Raw genomic sequence first — 12,553 nt, 5'->3', positions numbered from 1 at the left:
TAGTTGCCCTCCATTTTTTGGGGGGCACGCATCGTGATCTTTCTTCGAGCAAAAAATGCAAATGTCCTCCTTTTTGCAGGTAGGAGCGTGAAACTTCTTTAATAGGGTTCTGTGATAATCTGACTGTGACGGTGTAATTTTCGCTAAAGTTAATTTAAAATGCAAAATTCCACATTTTTGCAGATAGGAGTTTGAAGTTCTTTAATAATGTTCGTTGATAAGCTGAATCTAATGATGTGATTTTTGTTAAAGTTAATTTAATAAGTTCGCAATTTAAACACAATAGTATTATTAAAAAAAAATTGAGCCTTGCGAAAGTGAAACTTTAGCGTAAACTGCGAGGCGTAGAGGAGGGGACAGCCCCTTTTATATATGGAATAATTTCTGTTCGTCTTAAGTTTAACGTCGTTCCTTACTTTCAGTTAAAAAAAAAATGTTTTTTTTCTTTCATTTGTGAACGTTTTTTAATTAATGCAGGTTTTTATTTTGGCTCACCGTGCATGAATAATTAAAACGAAATTTGCATATTAGTTTTACCTTTTTTGGTTAAATGGCTTCCACCAAACTTGTTTAATTTTATTTACGAACGTTTTTATTAGTAATAATTATACGTAACCTACGAGTTAACTTACGTAACGAATTTCTACATTCATATATTTTTAATACGTATATTAGGGAGTTTGCCCCCTATTCAATACCTCGCTGTTTAGGCTAAAGTTCCAATTTTGTTCCAATTCTTTAAAAATGACCCCTTAATCACAATGGCCGTTAATTAGAATAAATAGCTCTTATGAAAGTACTAAAAATCTTTGGCTTAAAGAGCGAGGCATTGACTAGAAGGTGAACCCAATCATATAGCTAATATTTTTTCGTTCGTTTTAAGTTTTAATGTTGCTCCTTACGTTCAGTTGAAAAAACTTTTTTTTTTATTTAATTTCTGATTTTTTTTTTTTAAATAACGATGGGAAATCCGGCGCCCCCATCATAGTAAAATCACTTCCCCCATGAAAACTTGCTTCTTGGAAAGATCCTCCCATATAACCCTCGACCCACCCCCACCCCCCACTACCAGAAAAAATGCCCCCTGAAACCTTCTGTATACTTCCCAATAATCAATACTATATGTTAACATTGGGTAAAGTTCATAACTTTTAGTCCTCCCCCTGGGGGCTTTGAGGGATTAAGTCATCCTAAAAGACATAATTATATTATTTTCGAACATACTGAACAAAATGGCTTTATCAAAATTTTAATCGGGTGACTTTGGGAATAAAATGAGTTCGGGAGGGGGCCTAGTTGCCCTCCATTTTTTTGGTCACTTAAAAAGGGCACTAGAACTTTTAATTTCCGTTCCAAGGAGCCCTCCCACGATATTCTAGGACCACTGGGTCGATACGATCACCCCTGGGAAAAAAAACAAAACAAAAAAACAAATAAACACGTATCCGTGATCTTTCTTCTAGCAAAAAATGGAAAATTCCACATTTTTGTAGATAGGAGCTTGAAACCTCCACAGTAGGGTTCTCTAATATGCTGAATATGGTGGTGTGATTTTGATTAAGGTTCAATAACTTTTAGGGGGTCTTTCCCCCTTTTTTTGAAAATAAGTTAAATTTCCTCAGGCTCGTAACTTTTGATAGGTAAGATTAAACTTGATGAAACTTATATATTTGAAATCAGAATTAAAATCTGATTTTTTTGATGTATCTATTGGTATCAAAATTCCGTTTTTTAGAGTTTCGGTTACCATTGAGCCGGGTCGCTCCTTACTTACAGTTTGTTACCACGAACTGTTTGAAAAGTAATCAATAGGCAACTAGCCAAAGCTCTATTTTTTCAAATGGCATCCAGTCAAAATTTGAGATTGCCATTTTGTTCAAAATAGTTCAAAGACCAAATAACTATGCCTCCAGTGTTGAACCCCCCGCCCCTAACCCCAGGGATTTTGCTCTGAGTTATGGAACATGCTTATTGTTACTATTACCCTTTATTTACTTCAATGCTTGGATTTAGTGATTTAAGTGGCAACTTTGATTTACGTTGCAAGGGCTGTAAGTTATGCAAGTTGCTTATTGTTACGTTTATACCTTGTGTACTTTGATGCTTTCTTTACTTTGTTATTTGTTTACTTCCACCTGTTACTTTGATACTGGTTTTGATACTTTGATAAAAATTTTATGTTGAAAAAAAAGTTTGATTTTGAGATAAGGAATTTTTAAAAACTTGAAACTTTTTGCAATCAAAACAAACAAAAATTAATTTAAAAAAAATTTAACGTAAAAAGGAGTTTTTCAAAGAAAAAGTAAAGGCCATTTTAAACTTAAGTTGAGAAGATACAAATACCTGTTAAAATTCAAACCCAAAACGACCAGAAATTACTATTAAAGGATAAATGAAACCCTGTGTCGTAATATTAGTACAAAATAAGCGTAATATTAAGTACAAAAGAAAATATTTGTAATATAATTCGTTTTCAGTAAAGTGCCAATGATGCAGTAGGTTTTAGACTTTTTTTCAGTAATAGAGAGGCGATACCCAAACTCTTGTTTGTAGTTATTTTTGTTCATTTCAAGCTTGATTTGCATATTTAATTTAAGTTTCACTCATTTTAAGATTTATTTATTCATTTACATTAGTATCCATTGCATGTTTGTTTGCATTGATTCTTTATTTAATTTCTGTTCGTTTTGCGTTTCATTTATACTTCAAAAGCAAAATATTTTTTTTCGTTTTAAGTATGATTTGCATATTCAATTTAATCATTACTTGCTTTAAGATTTCTTCATTCATTTACATTATTACTTGTTGTATTTTTTTTGCTATGATTGTTTATTTAGTTTCTGGTCGTTTTGGGTTTGAATTTTATCAGGTATTTGAATTTGCTCAACATACGTTTAAAATTGCCTTTACTTTTCTTTAAAAAACTTATTTTACAATTTTTTTTAAAAATTAATTTCATAAGTAGCTAAATTATTACATACAAATCCTCAAAAATGGCAAGGGTGATATACCCAGGGAAAGTTCAAGACACTTCTAAAGTTAAACCTAAATTTAATTCCCTATTTTAACAAAAACTAATGTTGATTTCAATAGCCTAGTTTCTTTACTTAAGTTGGGAAAAAATATTTTTATAAGGTTTATTTAGTATATTTCTAAAAACTACAAAGCAGCGCAAAAATTAATTTTAAACTCAAAAATTTTATGATAAAAGTAAAGAGTAAAGGTAAAACAAACAAAAATTCCTACTTTTCAGTTCATGCAACATATTTTTGAAAACCTGTTTGAAATAAATAGACTTGTGATCCTTTCCTGGATTTGTAGAATTCTCAAAGACACTTGCATCTTACTGAAAACTGAGCCTGTTTTAAGTTTTTCAAGAATTAAAATCACATAGTCAAATCTATTCATTTCATGGCTGTTTAAAGACTGTTGGTAGTTGTATAAGTTAGTCTTTTATTTTCTGTTGGTTTGCTAAAGTAAATAACAGAGTCAAACTCAAAACGAGCACAAATTAATATGAGTAGAGTTTAAAACTCCTATGCTATCTAAAAGCCAGAATATAATTTTTACTTTACTGAAAAACTTCTTTTAATTGTTTTCATTTTTGTAACTTTAAGAAATAAAAAATAAACTAATATTTTAAGGAATAAATATCAACATATTTATATTAAACAGACAATGCTCTTTCATTTGAATTTTTTCAGTAAAGCATAAATTATATTCTGGCTTTTAAAAAGCATAGGGATTTTGAACCCTACTCATATTAATTTCTACTGGTTTTGAGTTTGACTCTGTTATTTACTTTGATATCTGTCCGTTTTGGGTTTCATTTATTTTTTTATACTGATTTTTGGAAGTTGTATGCTTCGCAGATTATTTGAATCTATTTTTGTTTATTTTTTCTTTAATGGAGTTCTTAACTTTTTTTGAAAAATTTATTTCATGGAAAAAGTTTCTTAATTAATTTCTGTTTGTTTGAAAGTTATGCCCCCAGGGCATAACTTACTACCCTTGTCCTGAGGGCTATAAGAGGGGGGGGGGTCGTCATCCTCAAACACATGATTTTCAGACCTTTCAACTACGTTGAACAAAATGGCCATATCAAAATGTGTATCGAAAATTTTTGGAGAAATGATGGGCGTGGAGGAGGAGTGATTCTCCCTCTGATTACTTTTGACTATTAAAGTGGGCAATAGTCATCTCAATTTCCAATTGAATGAGTTCCTTTTGAAGTTTTTACGAAAATGCTTTCTATAAAAAACCTTATATGCCCCCAAGGCCTAACTTACGATCTTAGCGCTGAAGGCTTTGGGGGAGTTGTCATACTCACAGACGTAATTTACAGACCCTTCAACTACGTACGACAAAATGGCTGCATCAAAATTTTGATCGGAAATGTTTGGGGAAATGATGGGTGTGGGGGGGGGGGGGCATTCGCCTTCAGATTCCTTTTGACTATTAATAAGGGCACTAGCGCTCTCAATTACACGGCATCACACAAATACACACACTCACACGTCACAACACACAAAAAAAACCTCATATGCCCCCGGAGAATAACTTAATATCCTTGCCCAGAGAGCTCGGGGGGGGGGGGGGTCGTCATCTTCAAAGACATAATTTCCAGATTTTTCAACTACGTTGAACAAAATGGCTATCTCAAAATTTCTATTGGATAAGTCTGAGGAAATGGTGGGCGTGGAAGGGGTTGTTAGTTGCCCTCCAAATACTTTCGGCTATTAAAAAGGGCATAAGCCCTTTCAATTCCCAATCAAATGAGCCCTTTTCGAAGATTCTACGACAGCTCTTTCGATACGAATTGCCTGGTCTAAAAAGAAAAAAATAATGCATCGTGCCCACATCGTTCTTTACTTAAGCAGTGCTATTGCGCTGCCTATCATATACCCAATGCCACTCAAGAAGGGAAGTTAGGTTAATCCTAATAAAATATACCTAAGTAAGATAAAAATATGATACTTTAGAGACAAATTTTGGCTATATATTTGCTCATTAGGGCAGGGGGAGGGAAAGTACAGCGGGTCTGCGTGCAAAACGTGTTAGATACAATTCTTCTGCATATTATGATGTAAGAAATATTTTCTTAGACTTCACTCTGTCTCTACTGAAACCAGAGACAAGTTGAGATTGATCTCTGGGGCTAGGGGCGTAAATAACCATGTCTCAGATATTTGTGCATTCCTAACACGCAACCAAATCGCCTTGTGTGAATAATTGATAGCTTTGGTAAAAAATTTTTGACTTTATTTTGTACAGTATGCAGTCTAACAGCCATACAGTCTTACAGCCATACAGTCTAACCTTGACACTAAATTATTTGCCATACATTGTTAAACTGAAATGTGTTATCATTTGCTAAAAATGTTAGGGGTTTAATTTGTTGCAATTATTGTGGATATTGAGGCTGTATCATTAAGGGAAATGTAATTGATATTGAGGCTGTATCATTAAGGGAAATGTAATTGTACCGTTCCTAAGGTAGAGTGAATTTGTGAAAACCTAGATAGAACAGATTGTAGTTTTTCAATTTTTCCAGTGAAAATATAAAAAATATATATGCATTTTCAATTAAATGCCCTTTAGAAAGAAATTTTGGATATCTAGGAGGGAAATGCCCCCCTTTATATTGACACCACTGCATGTTAAAAGCTCTTCTGCTTTATATTTACCACATTTTTGTTTTCAGATTAGTTTGAAGTATGAGATATCCTACTTTATTCAAGAACTGATAAAACTAATAAATGAAGCATTGAAAGAAGGAACAAACAAGGAAGGATTTGAGCTAGTGATCGATAAAAGAGTAGAACAACGAAAAACAAGAACTCAACTCTATAAAGAGTCAAGAAAATCAGTTTTAGGAAAACCGGTTGAGGAGAAAATTTTATTTAATAGTTTCATTGAAGAGAATAATCGGAGACTGGGTTTTAAAGAATTAATAAAAAATGAACAAGAAAGACTAATATCTGATAATAGGAAACGCCTCGAGAGTCAAGCCACCTCAATAGCAGCAAGGCTACTCTCTAGAACTGCTGCTGCAGAGGATGACATAGCAGACAAAGTTGTTGCAGATGACCAGATGCAAAGTTGTAGCCAATGCTGAAACAACCAATGATAATTTTGATGAAGAATGGATGGCTGATTATGGCACTGCTGATCCAACTCTGCCATCTAGTGATGTGCCTTGTTTTGGCTGTGGTGCTCATCTTCATTCTAAAGATTCAGGATTACCAGGTAAATTTTTGTTTTTCTTTTTCTTCTTGACAAGACATTTCTTTACACAGGTAAATACATGACATGCTGTTTATAAAAAAAAAATAACTAAATGTAATAGCCAAAATTCTGTCCTATAGAACTAGAAAGTTTAGAATATTTGACCTATATTGCAAAAAAAAGGGAGAATGTATAGTGTAGAGTATCCTGTAGTATTTATTTTTATGTATTTTAATTTATTTTAATATTTTTGAGGGTTGAGTTATCAGCCAGGTAAGATGATGGTTAAAGTAAATAATTGGGAAATATGAAGTTAGTAGCAGCAAGTGCAGAATACTTGTCATAGGATGGAAGCACGTAGAGATAACAGGCTAGGACTAACAAATCCCACTATTATATCATGCAATGGACTTGGTTTGGTACTGATTAAAGATGCTGCTAGCATAAATGTTGGGAGGGGGGCTGTTTTACGTGCCACTAGGCTATTTTACTGATTCAAATTTCATCCTACTGGATAAAAAAAAAATTTGGAGAGGCGTTTCCCCTCCCCTATACTTGACACCCATGCCGAAAATTAAGTGATACCAGTTTGTGTCTTGCTATCGAGAACGTATCCACTAGGCATTTTCGTAGTTTTGGTTACTATCAGACCCAGCTTTTCCTTACTTAGAGTTCGTTATTATGGACTATTTGATTCTGCAGTGTGTATTCCATGTGTGTTTTGGGACACAGGGAGACTCTTCCATGATGAATTAATTTGTTTGTTATTTTTATTTTTTTATTTGTCTTGATATCCATTTGATCGCTTACTTTACACGTGAAGGGAAGTTTCCGAAGGAAATTTTTTGAGTGGGAATACGCGAGGCCCCACAAATAACAGGGATCCTTAATGTAAGCAAATAAACAAAGAAAAAAGCATGAAAAATCTAAAATAGCATGTAGCATCACAGTAAAGAGTGAAGTGTGATCCATACATTACTTATTTATATTTTGATTTTTAACCGAACCATATTGTGTGGAAGGGGTGGTTTTAGGTACCTCGACGTGGTTCATTCAAATGGAAAATTCTAGTACCCTTTACAACAGTTCAAAGTGAAAGGAAAGTAATCGACCCCCCTCCTACGCCCGTGTTTGCTGCCCCCCGGAGGACACACTGTCAAAATGTTGAGATAATCATTTTGTTTAGCATAATTGAAAGGTCAAATGACTATGCCTCTGGAGAAGACGTGAGCCACCGAAGCCCTTGGGACAAGGGATGTCTATGCCATTTACTCACCGTTTATCTTTAAGATTTGTAATAGGGAAAAAAGGGTAGTTTGACCCATGGCTTCCTGCATGAGTAAGGGTATTAAGAATAAGATTTCATGAAATTTGAGTGGGAGGGATAGGAACTACATCGAAGCATACTAATGTGCATCCAGGTTGTAAAGAAAGTGTGATCAGCAATATCTCAGGAACAGCTTAGAGTATTATGTTGAAACTTTCAGGGCATGTTAAGGGGGATGTTGAACTAACCAAAAGGCAATATGTGCATATTACTACTATTACTGTTACTACTACTACTGCTACTCCTACTGCTAATGCTACAACTACTACTCAGGTAAAGGGTATTAAGGCGAACGTTTCAGGATATGCTGAGCCAAACCGAAACGCACTATGCGTATTTAGGTTCTCGAAATGGCGTATCAGCATAATCTCAGGAACAGTTTAGAGCATTAAGTTGAAATTTTCTGGCCATAATGAAGGAAAGGTTGAACTAATTAGAAGGCACCATGTGCGCTCACCGTTACCACTACTACTACTACCTCTGCCAACACTACTCCTACTTCTTCCAACGCTATTACTTTTAAGGGTATTAAGGTAGTGTCACTTTGAAACTTTCAGGGAATGTCAAGGGGAATGATGATCTAAATCAAAACACACTATGAGCATGCAGGTATTCAAAAAAAGTGTATCAGCTGTATCTCGGGAACGGCTGAGAATATTAAGTGTAAACTTTCAGGATTGTTTGAGGGTGTTGTTGAACTAAAAAAAAAAAAAAAAAAAAAAAAAAACACTATGTGCATGCCACTACTACTGCTACAACGACTACCACTAACATTCTACGACTTCCACTACTAGTAAGGTAAACATATCAAAGTGAAGTTGTCAGGGAATTCTGAAATCAGCAGGAACAAAAAGTGTTCATGCAGGTTGTTGAAAAGGCCCATCAGTGGCATCTCAGGAACAGCTTAAGGTATTAAGTTGAAACTTCCAGGGTATGTTTTTTCTGTTCGGGGTGGGGGGGGGGGGTGAACTAACCAAAAGGCACTAAGTGCATACTACTACTACTGCTACTACTAGGACTCATGTTTTAGAGTGGAACTTTCAGGGAATTGTGAGGGGGGTGTTGAACTAAACTGAAGCACATTCTGCGCATGCAAGTTATTGAAAAGACCTATCAGTGATGTCTCAGCAACGGCTTAGTGTATTAAGTTGAAATATCAGGATATATTGAGGGAGATGTTAAACTAAACAAAAGGCACTATGGGCAAGCTACTGCTACTACTACTCCTACCACTAACAATAATACTGTTACCACTACTACAGATGCAAACTACTACTACTGCTTGCCCCCATTGCAGTTCATGGCTGAAGGGCCACGAAACGGAGATCAGCACCGCCGGTTTGGACCTTAAGGGTCTAGTGCCGTCATACTTACTTATACTATACACTACTACACATATTACTAATTCCAAGGCTAAGGGTAGCATATTACGATGAAACTTTCAGGGAATGTTGAGGAAAATGTTGAACCATTGCAAAATACGCAATATACATTTGAGTTTTCAGAAAGCTGTATCAGCAGTGTCTCAGGGATGTTTTAGAGTATAATCTTAAATTTTCAAGATAGTTTGAGGGTGATGTTGAAATAACCAAAAGGCACTAGGTGCATACTGCTGTTACATCTACTACTACTGTGACTATGACTAAGCTTTCAAATGTGAAACTGTCAGAGAATGTTGAGGGGAATGCATGGGAACGCCATATGGAGGGGAAGGATTTGTTAGCAGTTTTTAAGGAAAACTTAGAACATTGAGTTGGAATTTTCAAGACGTGTTAAGAAGGATATTGAACTAATTAAAGACGCTATTTACATACTACTAATACTGCAAAAACTGCTGCTACTACTACCATGACCACTGGGACTGTGACTACCTTTAACTGTGACTGCTCTTGACTGTGACTGCTTGCAGCTGCAACTATTTGCGACTGTGATTTCTTAAAACTGCGACTGCTTGCGAATGCAACTACTTGTGTCAGTGAAGACTTGGGACAGCGACTGCGCCTATTTTCTACTACAACTCCTTGCAATATGACTACTCGGGACTGCAAATACTACTAATTTGATTGTGACTATGACTGCGACTGCTATGGCTACTTCCACTGCAACAACTTCCGGTAGTGCTGCTTCTACAGCTACGAACTATGTAACTAAATCGAAAGAGTTTAAGTGCACCCAGACTGTGAAATGGCGCATAGACGCTATATCGTTGTAACAATGTAGGACATTAAGTTGACACTTTCAGGAAACGCTAAGGGAGATAAGCAACTAAATCAAGAAATACACTATGCATCCAGATTGTCAAAAGGGCAACTATGCAATATCCTAGGAACAGTTAAGGGTAATAATTGGAACTTTTAGGATATGCTGGGGATTTGAAACTAAATGAAAAGACTGTACGCGCATCCAAGGTTACAATATCTAATATACAATGTCTAAATAGCTCATTCGATTATGAAAGCCGCCAAGTATCACCTCCATATTCTTTATTGGGTTTGTTGATGGCATGCTTAGAATAATATCCGTCGCTTCCAAATAAAGTTGTAGATCGAAAATATTCAGGTTTTTTTTCTTTTGATTTTTCGATTAGACGGCAACAGACAATAGCGTCGAATAGACAAAAGATAAGTCAGATGCATTTGTATTAAGTATAGGTAAGAACCTTATATCTACCGCACTCAAAGTGGGTGCTAGTCTATAACGTCTCCAGAAAATCTATCCAACCGCACCATGCCTGTACAAAATACCAGGAGCTGTGCCAAAGTAGGTTCACAAAAACCGGGAAATTGAGTTGCAGCGAAGGTAGCAGACCATATTGGCCCTAATCACAAATCCAAGTATGTATACTCAGCTTAGCCCGTTGTTGGGCGGGTCTTATAACTTTTAATAAAAAAAAAAGTTTTTTTAACTGAAAGTAAGGAACGACGTTAAAACTTAAAACGAACAGGAATTATTCCGTATATGAAAGGGGCTGTCCCCTCCTCAACGCCTCGCCCTTTACGCTAAAGTTTTTTTTGTTGTTTAAAAAAATAGAGTTGTGAGAAAGTCAAACTTCAGCGTAAAGAGCGAGACCTTGGGGAGGGGACAGTAAATTTTTCAGAACATTTTTGTTCCTGAAAACATGTTGTTTTTAAAACTTTATGTTGCTTAATTACTGATTTTTCCCCTTTTTTGTATCTTAACTTTTTTAACCTATTTTAAAGTTCGAATTCTGTTTCTGAGTGTATGACCTTTTTCTTTATTTTATTCTTTCTAAGTACTGCTTTTTGTTTTTCCTTATTTTAGTGTTGTTTGCATGTCGTAATTCCCTATCGTCGTGGTTGGCTTTTTGTGTAAAAAAAAAGAAAGAAAAAACATCAGTAAATTCGTTTCTTGATTTAGCCTCAGCTCCTAATTACAGAAAAAAACGAAGAAGGTAAAAAACATGCTTATATGCTATTTAGGCAAATGAAAGTTGGTGTGTGCTTGTTTTTGGTAATGGAAATTCCTTCGTGCGGAAGAAAGAACGAAATAAATTAAATGGAACGTTTGATGATTTATAGAGGTACTTTTCAAAAACGTGAAAACTTCTAAAATTCTAATGCACCTCTCATGATATTTAAATTTTTTATTCAATTTTTTTTATGTGTATTCCCCTGAAGGAAGCTTAAAAAGCCTTTAGCCTCGGCATCTTTGATCGTGTTGTCTTCTAGATATGTTTAATACTAATGAGAAATGCTGTTTGAATACAACATCTTTTATACAGTCTGTGATGAAATTCCGCAAGTGTCTCCGCATAAAATTTGAGAGTAGTTAGGGGTATTTTCGTGACCATGCTACGCTTAGAGTGATTGTAGCTGTTTACAAAACTAGTTTTCTAAGATGGGTAAAAGAAAATCCCAGGGTATATTTAAATAAGATTCTGGAGTACCTTAGGGTATCTTTATTGCCACAATAAGTTGACAGCGATCATAGTTGCTTACCTTCCCTGTTTTTGTAACATGTATAAAATTAAACTCTAAAGTATATTAGAGTGTCTGTATGACTTCTCAACATTGTTGGTGGCCGCAGTTATTTACCACCTAAATTTACAGCTAAATTCAGATGGTTGAATGTGTCTATGCAAAATTCTGCAGTATCTTGGGTTGTTTATTTTGTTATACATCTATGATAGTCGATTTTCCTTTATTTTCCTAAATTGTGTAGATTTAGTTTTGGAAAAGTGTCGATTGAAAAACAATGTTTCGCAGTATATGGGTAACCCAAGGATATTAAGATCTTAGCTACTAGTAACAATTAATTTACAGCAAAAATTTTTTAAAAAAGGGATTTTTTTTTTTTAATTACTCAAGGACATTATTTTTTTGCTTCCTGGACTCATCTCAGGTCTATCCGTTTCTGGAAACTGGATTTCTTAGTCGTTTCTTCTTGTTTTTTTTTTTTTTTCTAAACTCTGAATCTTTAAGGCAGTATCACACATTCACCGTGGTGATATCACTACGTTCAATCAGGAAAAAAAAAAAAAAAAAGCAAAAATAACTAGTTGAATGTGGCAATGCATTTCGTCGACAATAACTCAAATATTAATAACTTCTTAATTCCGAAAGACAACTACGCCTTCAAAAGACTTTACCTTCTTAGCTACTCTAGCTGCTTGGTGCCATATGTTTTTAGCTGATTTTTCACCCACGTTTCTTTTTTAAGTTTGCAGCCCGCTGCTACCAAAAATTGCACAACTTCATAACACATTTCTAACAAAAAAAATGTTTTACACATTCGTCGCTTCAACTGGTGTAGCTAATTTGAATAAATAATGAAACTGATTTTAAATAATTTAAAGAAAGGATGATTAGAAGAACATGTATGGGAGAGTTAGTTTCTACTTAACTAATTCAAAAATCAGATTTTATTTTCAATGTCGTTGATACTTCAATTTAAAAATGAACAGTGAAATTAGATGGCGAATCATCAGGGCCCTCAAGTAGGGGAGAAGGGGGGGGCGCCCCTCAGTGTTCTTGAGCA

At 34.9% G+C, this 12,553-nt stretch overlaps 1 pseudogene across 1 annotated transcript in view; it reads left to right on the top strand.

Moving 5' to 3' along the window:
- The window catches only part of LOC148942992 (nitric oxide-associated protein 1-like), a 77,366-nt pseudogene that overhangs the window by 36,455 nt on the left and 28,358 nt on the right, over positions 1–12,553 (top strand). Inside the window, exon 2 of the transcript XR_016143060.1 lies at positions 5,705–6,249. The product of XR_016143060.1 is annotated as a nitric oxide-associated protein 1-like (transcript). The remainder of the gene's footprint in view (positions 1–5,704; positions 6,250–12,553) is intronic.

This window comes from Artemia sp. Qi Xiang Cuo, chromosome 16, assembly GCF_049724085.1.
Source record: "Artemia sp. Qi Xiang Cuo chromosome 16, ASM4972408v1, whole genome shotgun sequence".
Lineage (NCBI taxonomy): Eukaryota > Metazoa > Arthropoda > Branchiopoda > Anostraca > Artemiidae > Artemia > Artemia sp. Qi Xiang Cuo.
Note: the sequence above shows the minus strand (reverse complement) of the source record. Positions and strands in the feature narration are given on the sequence as shown.